The following is a 10,599-nucleotide window of genomic DNA, read 5'->3' on the forward strand; positions in this document are numbered from 1 at the left end:
GCTTGGACAGGTGTAACTGTTTGGATCAGACAGCCAGAGCATATTTACTGCTTGTGCAGCAAGGGAAGACTATGTCTCTCTTCTATCTCCTAAATGTCTAAGGACATCTACTGCCCTGGCAAAGCTAATAGGGAAAACAATGCTTTTCTCATTTTAAAAACATGACCACAATCTTTACTTGCTTGCACTCAAAAGTCCCTATTTCTGGTTTATGACGTGGCCTAGCATAGAACATTAGGAATGTCCATGAGATGTCAGCTCTCTGTCTGGAAGTTTGCAGTTTTCTCCAGCTCATTGCTTCACTTTCCACTTCTCCTGTACTATCTCACCAGCTGTCAGATAATGATTTGGGAAGTGACTGTAGCAAAAAAAAAAAAAAAAGAGTTTTACTAAAAAGGTAAGATGACCTGTACTAGCTGAGACTGAAGAACCAGTATCTCTTCTCTAGCAGTCTCCAGGTATTAAGGAAAGAAGCATAAGAAACAGAGGAAGCTAAACTACGTGCCATCACCTTCCATCAGCCTGCCGTTTAGGACACTTCTGATGCAAAGGTAGCATCTGTGCTGCTGCATTCAGCAGTCACCAAAGGAAATATGCTGCATAGATGTGCCCAACCCATTCATGCATCGTCTTCCACAACAGTCTGTGGCAATGAGTTCCATTATTCCTTGATGCCTACGTGCAAAAGTCCATAGCTTGTTTGTTTTAAACTTGTCCAATCATTTTATCAGGTGCCTTTAGTTTTTGTGATATGGGACTGTGTGAATGTTAGTTCTTTGTTGACATTCTCCATCCCATTTATGATTCCCTTTCAGGCATCTCTTTTCCAAGATTAGCAATCTATGCTTGCCCAGAAACTATCTCGTACTTCTGATCACTGTTGATGTCCTCTCTATTCTTACTAGTGTTTCTCTATGCTTCAAAGGAGTAACCAGAAGCACTCACAACTTTCAAACTTTCAGCAGACCATGAAGTATACAGAGGAATAATCATGTTCTTTGTTTCTTCTGTACTCATTCCTAACATTTCTGTTTGGCTTTTTGACCTCTACAGAACCTTGAGAGAGTGTTTTCAGCAGACTGCCTGCAATGAATCCAAGATCTCTTTCTCTGCTGGCAGCAGCTGACTTAGAGCTGTTCAGTGTATCTGTACAGCCAGGCTGTTTTCTTCCTCGTGGAATTCCCTTGCGTTTGCTGCCACTGAGTTTCATCTGCCAGGGAGTGCCCAGCTACTCAGTGCCAGGAGATTTTCTGCAACCCTTTGCAGTCAGCTTTAGATTGCCTCTCTAGAATAATTGTGGGCCACAAGTAAACTGTTAACTTGCTGTTGACATTCCTCTCCAGATCATGACAAGTGTGTTGAATAGCACTAGTGTTAGCACAGAGCCCTGTGCGGTCCTTCTGATGAGCTCTTTGTCAAGACTGACCATTTGAATTGCTCAGGTTGACACTTGTTTTCTTACCTGTGATCTCCAGAGCTCTCCACAGCCAGGGCTCACCTTTGAGAGTAGTCCAGCGCACAGGACTGCCTGGCACCAGCCTTTTACGGATGCAGTGTGCTCAGACAGCAGTATGTGAGGACACTCTCTGTGATAGCTAGACCTGATTGCTTTAATGGCCTGGACCTTAAATCTAGCAAATACAGGGATGGAAGAAACTGGACACAGATGCTTGCTGGTTTCTATGTTCCAGGGGATGTGAGGGCTGCATAGGAAAAACAGAGATACTGCATGGAAAAGGTCGGGGCTCTTCACATCAGTGGAGGATGCAGCTCTGCACCATCCCCCCCTGCAACTCCTCCCCGCCCTTGACTTGGATCGTTCCTGATGTGTCCCTTCACTTTCACTATGCTGATGAAGGCAGGCAAGGATGCCTTGGGCAAGTTTCCACCAGCTGTGAACAAGCCTGCACACAGAAGGATCCTCCTTGAGCCATCCATCAAGAGTGGGATGGATCAGAAAACAGATCAGTGGGCCAAGTGTGGGCACAGCACACCCTCCACTCTCCCCTGCCAAACCACAGGCTCTCTGAGCCAGGATCACTTAGAGGTTTCTCGCCCTGATATCCTCTTCTGAAACACCCCAGTTCCTCCACATCCATCCCTCAGACTCCCCCAGATGGGATTCTGACCTGCAAAACGTGTCATCTGCTCCTCTTTGCAGCTGTAAATAACCTCATGGTCATGTGGCCCATAGTTTCAGGTGCCACGCTGTCTCCAAGGTGAGAGGGGCCACCTTGGGGGAAAGCAAATAGGAAAGTATCCGAGGCATGAAAATGCTTCTGTGGTTCTTGAGAGAGGAATTTCTCTCACACCCATCCCCTCCCCTCTATTCCTCCCCACTGCTCGGTGCAGCTGAAACCCAGCAGCAGCAACAGCGGGCAAGTTTAGTCACTCCACCACCTGGGTATCGATTACACCTGCAGGTGGAAACCAAGCAATCAAAAACAAGATGTTGGCTTTGCCAGAGGATTCTCCCCAACTCCCAGTTTGGGCCTGGTGCCAGTCCTCACCCTGTTGCATTTCAGCATCCCAACTCTTCCCATGACAGTCTGGCAGGTGTTTATTCAGGCAGAGGCATTTCACTTCACATGTCTTCAGCCTTCATGGAAGGCAGAGGAATTCCAGAGCTGCTTTCCTGAGCAGCACTGAGCAACCCAACACCACTGACAGCCAGGACAGGCAGAAAACAACAGCTTCTTTGTGTCTGGGTCAAACCCTCCCATTACTCGTTTCTGCCTGCTGACATTTCCCAAGATGGCAAAAGGATTTTAAATTACAGTGACAAGCTGGCCTTTCTTGTATGGAGAACTCAGCTTTGCAAATAGCACATGGTACCCAGCAAGGCACCGGCTGAGCAGCAGCCTGAATTCAGACAGCTCTCATGGGAGAAGAAACCCCCACAGATCTCCTGTGACTCAGTGCCTCTCAGCTTGGTGACTCTCTCCAGGAGTTTTGGGAGGGACACAGTGCATACTCAGTGACCTGTGTGGGTGAGCAGCATCAGCTGCTGCTGGGACAGACTCAGCTGCCAGCCGGCGCGGGGAGTGGGACAACCAGCAGCTGCCGCTTGTGTAAGTATTGGGTGGGATCGGTTTCTAGCAAAGAGAAAGGCTGGGAATTCATGTCTCAAATGCACCCTGCTCCCCCATAAGAGAACAGCAGTGACAGCAGTAAAACCCCTCTGAGAGATGGAGGTGCAGGTCAGCTACCAAAGACTTTGCAGCTTCCTTTTTCATTGCTGTTTCTGCCCTGCTTTCACTCTGCAATCACTTATTTTGGTAGTTGTGCCATGCAGAGGTCTCTGTTAACTTTCAGAGCTCCATCATGGCCACTCTTTGGCCCACGGCATGGATATCACCTCTATATTGAGCCATGAAGGTGACAGCACTGTACTTGAACAAGCAGATGGGAGACAGCACAAGGAACTTCCTCAAGCAGCAGTGCAGCCCACAAGCGTTCATTGCCTGATCACAGCTGGTCTGCCCGGCCGCACCGCTGCTTCTAAGTCACACGGAGCCTGTCCTCGCCATGAAACTTGGAGAGGTCAAAGGAGATCTGTGCCTCCCTTCCCCTCCACCTTAACCACTTTTCTTACAGAGAAAAGGACTCCGCAGCCAGCCAGATGGAGCTGCTGGTGATGCCTGCTGGGAATAGCTGCTCTGCAAGTGGTCTGTGAGGCAGGATGGCCTCCTTCCCCATCACCTGTGGAAAATATCACCAGTTTAAGGAGTATAACCACCTATAAGGTACTTGAGTTACATCTCAAGTACCACATGGGGGTTCCTAACACATGGCTTACTGCCTCTTTAGCCACAATAATAGAAATGGGATGTCGAAGTGGCCTATCACCCTGCCTGCACATTGCTCACCACGACACACACACAGCAGCACTGTGAAGAGGATCAGACCCTGCACTCAAAGAGCTTTTGTCCTGTTCTTCTGGAAGTGATGAAGATGATGGTGCCCCTCGCTCCTCTGTGTTTCACCCTGACCCAGTACACTCATCATTCATACTAAACCTGGCCACTGCAAAGCTATTGTTTCAGGTTATTCAGCCTGTGCCTTGTTTTGCTCAGCTTCACCCTCTAGTCCAATTTTGACCAGTATTACATAGTAGATGCACACTCTTGCATATCACAGAAGACATAACATTTGTTCTCAGCAAGGTAGTACCTATAGCTTTGGGGTTATGCTTAAGCTTCAGTTCAAAGTTCAAAAATCCCCTCAAATAAACACATCCTCCTCAGCATTTGTTCAGTCCAGCTCCAAGAGTCCTTATTCTTCACCTGGGAGCACTCCTTACCAGTCTGCCATGTCCTTTGCTTCAATTAATTCATTCTCATTTTTTATCTCGTTGATCATGTATCTCACAGGAATGGTGGTGCCCAGACATACCTATCAAATTCAAGCAATCATTTTGTGCCATTGAGACAGTTTGCTGATTTTCATTCCACACCCACAAAGCATCACCCTTCCTAAGCACACCTGAAGTCAAAAAGCCCAGGCTTTTACTTCTCTGTGCTATCTAATCGGAGACAGGCAATGTGATGAATGCTCCCTTTCTCCTCCCCCTTGTCTAGCTCATGTCTTCCCCCATGCTCCTAGCATGGAGCTGCACAGGGATGTGATGCCTCTGACTTTGACTAGTATGAAGGTACCGCAGACCAGCCAGGCAATTCCTCAGTCCCACAGTACTGCTGGGACTACACTAGAGCGATCCCCTACCATAGGATTTGAGGCAAATCCTCTCAGCAATGAGAACCTTCAGCTTTCGCTGTCATTACCACTGATAGGGCCTCTCCAGGGGTGAAACATGGCTCTGAAATTTGTGGATGCAAGAGGGACATCAGCATCTGAAAAGCTGTAAATGACATTGGCTGCCTTCTCCCCCGCTAAGTGCTATATCACGTTGCAAGCTCTTCTCCAGCTCTCTGTCTGCTGTCCCTGTTAAGTTCCTTCCAGCTTTATTTCTCTTGCAAGTTCCAAAGGCTCCCGCCCTCTGAATAGCTAACTTTGGGTTTATTTTTCCCCAGATAATAGGTTTGCATTTTTCCAGTTTGAATCTTGTGTTATTATTTCCTGCCCATATCCTGCCTCAAACACAAGGGAGCCACGAAAGTGGTGACTGTACATTACAAAAGGAGAAGAAATGGAGTCATGAAAATTTTTGTGTTTGTGAATGCATAAGGCACAGAAAGGGAGTGTGTGTGTACAAGGGGAAGAAAAGCACAATTTATGTTTCCTCTCAAAAGATCAATTGAAGCCGAGGAACAGGTAGCAAGGAAGGAGAGAGAGCTTAGTTCAATGCTCAGTCTTTGTGCCGACGTGAGAGGCTTTCCCCCTCACAAAATCTCTCTTTACCACCAGTTTCTTGACATGGTGGCACTACTTCAATCCCTGATTCAAAATCAGAAAGGCTGCCATGAAGTCGATGCAAGTTGTTCCAGTTCTGCGCTGCTGCAAATAGACTCAGAAGCTGGCCCAAAGCGTGACACGTGTAGATGTTTCCTCTTTCAGAAGGGAACCATGCCTCTGCAGTCACAGGAATTGTTTCCCTTTTTGTCAGGAAATGAACGAGCAAACCTAGAGATCCTCCCGTCCCTTCTGTCATGCAACAGCAACAGGAGGGAGAGGACTTCCCAGTCTCCTGCCAGCCCTCTGCACTTTGCTCAGGGACTTGGACCTCGGAGGCGCTTTCTTTACTGGCTGCATCACCCATGGTGTTCAGCCCTCTCTGCCCTGCCCTGAGCCTGTCAATGCCCAGCCCATCTTTCCATCTCAGCTACACTTCCGTCTTTTCCTTCTTCTCCCTCCTCACTATGCACTGAGCTTGGTGCTTTTCCTCTCCCACCAACCCTTCCCCTCACTGGGAGACAAGTACAGGTACCGCTGCCCTCCCTAGCAAAGCCTTCCCTGGGCTTTTCTTTCAGCAGAGTTGAGCAAGTGATCTGTCTGCTTGGTTTGTTCATATGCTAGATCCCTTGCAGTCTCTCCCATTTATCTTTCTAGGCTAGCACTCTCCGCTCCGGCATACATGTAGAGCCTGTGACAATGCAATGTTACTTAAATAAATGCATCCTGAGATTAAAAAAAGCAAGATATCGTAGAGAGTGAGAGGCAAGTACAGTTAGCTTTCATGCACCCTCCAAGACCTTATCTCTGGCTGCAGAGGCAGATCCTACAACTTTCTCAGGACACCAACATCTGCTCTAAGAAGAAAGTCCAGCAAACCTTTAGAGATAACACCTGCAAACAGCCCATGGGAGCAGCAGGCAAATAGGAAGATGACCCATTATCAAACCTCAACTGCAGCACAAACGGCACTTGCCCTTGCCTTGGCCTTTAGCCAAGGACCTTTAGCCAAGGTCCGTTTCTACAGCCAGTGACACAGTTGCAGTCCAGGATGGTCATGTAGGTAATTCCCTTTGTCAGCACTGAATGAAAGGGGAACAATAAGGCACTGTCAACTCATGCCATTTCTTGGTGCTTGGAGGATTTTTTTTTCTCCACTGATACAGTAAGACCTGTTGGTGAAGCAATCAGTAACGTGTACTGCGCAATACAGCAGCCACAGAAGGCAGAGGTAGAAATGAGCCAGGAGCAGAAGAAAGCAATAAAAAAAACCTCATTGGCTGCTAGAATGGATGAGAGAGACCTTCATGTGCAGGTGGGAAATACCACCAGCCACTGCCTCTTTGATGTGGAATGGGAGAGGTTCTTGGGGAAAGTAACAGCTCAGATGGGTCTGCCAGGGCAGAGGTACCATTTGCACATTACAAGCAAATGGCTTCAGCTGGGCTGTTTCCAATAGAAAAAAGGAAGAGGTTAAAGTAAGAGAAAATGAGGAGTGCAGTCCCCCCAGTCTCATAAAAGCAGTGGAAGATCTCCTCCTTTCAGATGGCTCTCATCTCACCACACCTTCTTTTGCTCCAGAGTATGGAAGAAAATTATGTTTTCCCAGATTCAGGTCTCTATTCCTAGCACCAGCCAGTTCATGCTGCCTCTTCCAGGTGTTCAGAACCTCAGCCTGAGGATCACATTCAGCCCACCCAACAGAGCCTAGGATGACAAGGCATTTCTGGGCTAACTGATGCCCTGAGAACTAGTCCAAACCCCTCAGCCAGATACAAATGGATTGCCATTTACCCAGTCTGGCACAATCTCCAAATGTGCTGCAGAGACCACAATGTGAATGTCAGTACTCTAAGACAGTGTGAAATGCCAGTTCACCCACTGCACAGAGGAATCATAATCCATCCTCATCTCCCTTTCCAACGTAAGAATGAAGTATATGGTCCTTTTCACATGGTAGGACAAAACTAAATTCTAATCACTATGCAAATTATGGTAGGAATGGTCTCCTTATCTCATGCCCATATTCATTTTTTATTCCTGTTAAGAAACAAGGAAAGCTTTGGGGCTTCCCAGATGTGGTAGGTGTGATGCAGGGAATGCATTCTGGCATAGACCCCACGTGTAATGCTCAACTCCTGGAGGGAACTATTGCAATTATTGCCTGTTAAAGCTTTGTGACACACCATTCCTACACAAATACTATAAACCCAGGGCATTTTCAACTCTGTACCTATCACCCACTTTCAAAAGGTCAGTCAGTCTGGCAGTACTAACTGATTTTGGAAAAATCAGATGTAGATGTTTCTGTAGGTTTTGTTCTTCATACAGTTTACCAAAATACTTGGGCTAGAGATTATCCCTGCCACCAAAAAAAAACCAACCCCAAAACCCCACACTGTGCAGAGGAAAAGTTACATCTGTTCAGTGTTGACTGCAATCCACTCCCTTCTTGTACCACTGAGCTTGTAAAGTCAGGTTCCCTAAGTATTGGAAGTCTAGTGGTCCTTGAGGGGACAGGAACATGACAACACATATTAGAGAAATGACCAAAACCATAAAGGTGTGACTTCCAAAATCTGCTTCCTCAGAACTGAGTGAAGCTATAAATAAGGGAACCATCGCCCTCTCCAGTGGATGAATGCTCCCATTTGAAGCCCTGCAGGGTCATGCGTGACAAATGCAGTTTATCATATGGCTCTGAGATGTATCAAATATCTCTGCAAATTACTGTATCACATGGATAACCCCAGGATACACACACAAACACATCAGTTACACCACTACAGAGCAGTATGAAACTTGTTGGTTTCTATTTTTGTAAACCCACACATTAGCTCAGGCTCAGCCCCGCCTTCTCCATGTCATGACAAGCGGAGAAGTAGCAAACAGCACGGAGCATATCACTTCCACTTGTCCTGCAACCAGCCAGCAGGATGTTGCACAGAGTAAATAGCACATATAAGAGAGAATAAAGAGTTTAAGTGTCTTTAGGTGGAAAGACATGCTGTTTAGACTGGGGGGGCTTAATATGCAATGTGTGTTTGCAGATAGTTATCCAGAAAAGCCTGTCCAAATAGTATATGTTGAATTCCTGTCGAATTTGTACTTGAAAGCATCCCAGAGACCATGGGAACTGAGCTACAGACCTCTCCCAGGCATAGATTCTGGCGTCTGAAGAAAGTGTAGAGAGACCATGGCCTATTTCCCCTGGCACCCCATCTCTAGAAACTATCTGTTCTGGATGCTTCCAGCTGAGCCTGACCATGCCTTCCCCACCCCTAACTCTACCCTTCATCTCCCACCCCTCATCGTCCATTCCTCCTTTGATCTGGGCTTGCAAAAGCTTAATGTTTGTCTTATCTAATGTCACTGTGGATGGTCATCTTGTTACACCAAGGACATTAGATAAGACAAACATTAAGCTGTTCATACACATGTCTGCAAATGTGTGGGGCATGGCAAAACAAGCAGACATACAGCAGCTGCAAGCTGCTTGTTTGGGAAGAGCTTCAGCAAAGGCATGGCACACATGGGAAAGCTTCACCCTCTCATTGCCTGTGGAAATGCCAATCCAGATTCCCACAGCTTAAATTCTCATGGCTTTGACCTGACTACCTCCTATTAGTTGGCTGTAGGCATTCAGAAAAGCCTGTGAAATGAGTGATGCTTAGGTCAAGGGACACCATGGATTATGATGTGGGGATCTTAGGCAACTCAACCTTAGTGTGTCAAACTGGCAGCATGCTTTAGATTTTTGATCCCATGATGAGACTTTTCACGTCACGGGTTTTCTATTGCAACCTGCCTTGTGAAAACCACACACCCTGAAGGGAGAAGTTGCCAGAAGCACACGGAAAGACCAGCCTCTTCTCTAGATGGGTGGATAGGGCTGGTTCCATGTCACACACACATAAAGGCTTATTGAGCTGATGCTTCATCCACAGACAAACAGCTACATAGAAAACACAACAAATATTATTAACTTGAAATATTCTCCTACCTTTTGGTAGGAAGCTCTCTCACTTCTACCCTGTCTCCATGTTCAGATGCAAGGTGCAAATATCCCAAAGAGCTGCCAATCTGCTCAGTGGAAGCTGAGCTCTTCCCTCATCATACCCTGACGTTAGGGGGGTACCCTCACTTGCTGAAACCATCATCTTGCCCACATGCAGCATTGCTCCCAAACAGGAGCAGCGATCCGCACCTTTGTTCGCTTGACACTCACTGTTACCCCGTCTCGCACCCGGCTTGACGGGTATAGCAACAGGGATGAAGCCAGTTGCTGGCAGGGTACCAGTGCTCCTCCAGGGCCACAGTCACAGCCTATGTGGCCTGTCTGGTTACTTTTCTTTACTCTGCTGGCTGGGCAGCAACATTTCCAGACGGAGAGCTAGGAAGCAACGCTCCTGTGGGCAAGCTGCCGCTGACGCTGCAGAACCCCGCTGCCTCCCTGTGAAACATCTGATGTTGGCCATTGCCTGACACGGCCTCCCAGGCCAGAGAGCGATTTGTACAAAACGAGTTTGCTCTCTCTGGATAAATAATGCTTTGCCAATCACAGGTCACTTCATACCCAACTTCTTAGAGGGCTCCATTGTTGTTGCCCCATGTGAGTGTGTTTTAGATGCAGGTGTTTTGGCTGCTGGGTCTCAGATAAGCAATTCTGCAAGCGTGAGGCAGCTGACCTCTGGCAGGTGGGTAGTCACTTGTGAACAGGTCTGGGGCAGAGGATGCTCCACCACAGCTGAACTCTGGTCCACAAAGTCTGCTTTGGGACTGTGCACTCCAGCATTTTGTGTGGAGCTGAGCATCCCTCATTCCAATAAACCCTACTGGGGGAACAGGGAAGGACAAATGGACAGTGCAGCTCAATGCAAATGCCAACTCCTTCTGCAGGGCAAGCAAATAGATTTTCCTTTCCCTGGATATCATATTCATGTGTATCACCAAGAAGCACGTTCTAACCCATAGGTATTAAACACAGTTAGGCTTATTCTCATGGGATTGTCTGGGCACCATGCCTTTGCCCACCATATGTGTCATCTTTGCTGCTGTTTTACCCGTAGCTCTGTTTTTAAGCAGGTTGCTATAGTCTAAAATTAGACCAGACACTTATCAATAACACCAGAGAGAAGGAATAATCTGAAAAATAGCAAGGTCTTTTAATCTGTGTAGACTTCAAAGAGCACCAGCTTTGTCTTTCAAATAAAGGCAATGCAGTGTCCTCCTCATTAAAGTGGGAAA

Source organism: Fulmarus glacialis, unplaced genomic scaffold, assembly GCF_000690835.1.
Source record: "Fulmarus glacialis isolate BGI_N327 unplaced genomic scaffold, ASM69083v1 scaffold14411, whole genome shotgun sequence".
NCBI classification, from domain to species: domain Eukaryota; kingdom Metazoa; phylum Chordata; class Aves; order Procellariiformes; family Procellariidae; genus Fulmarus; species Fulmarus glacialis.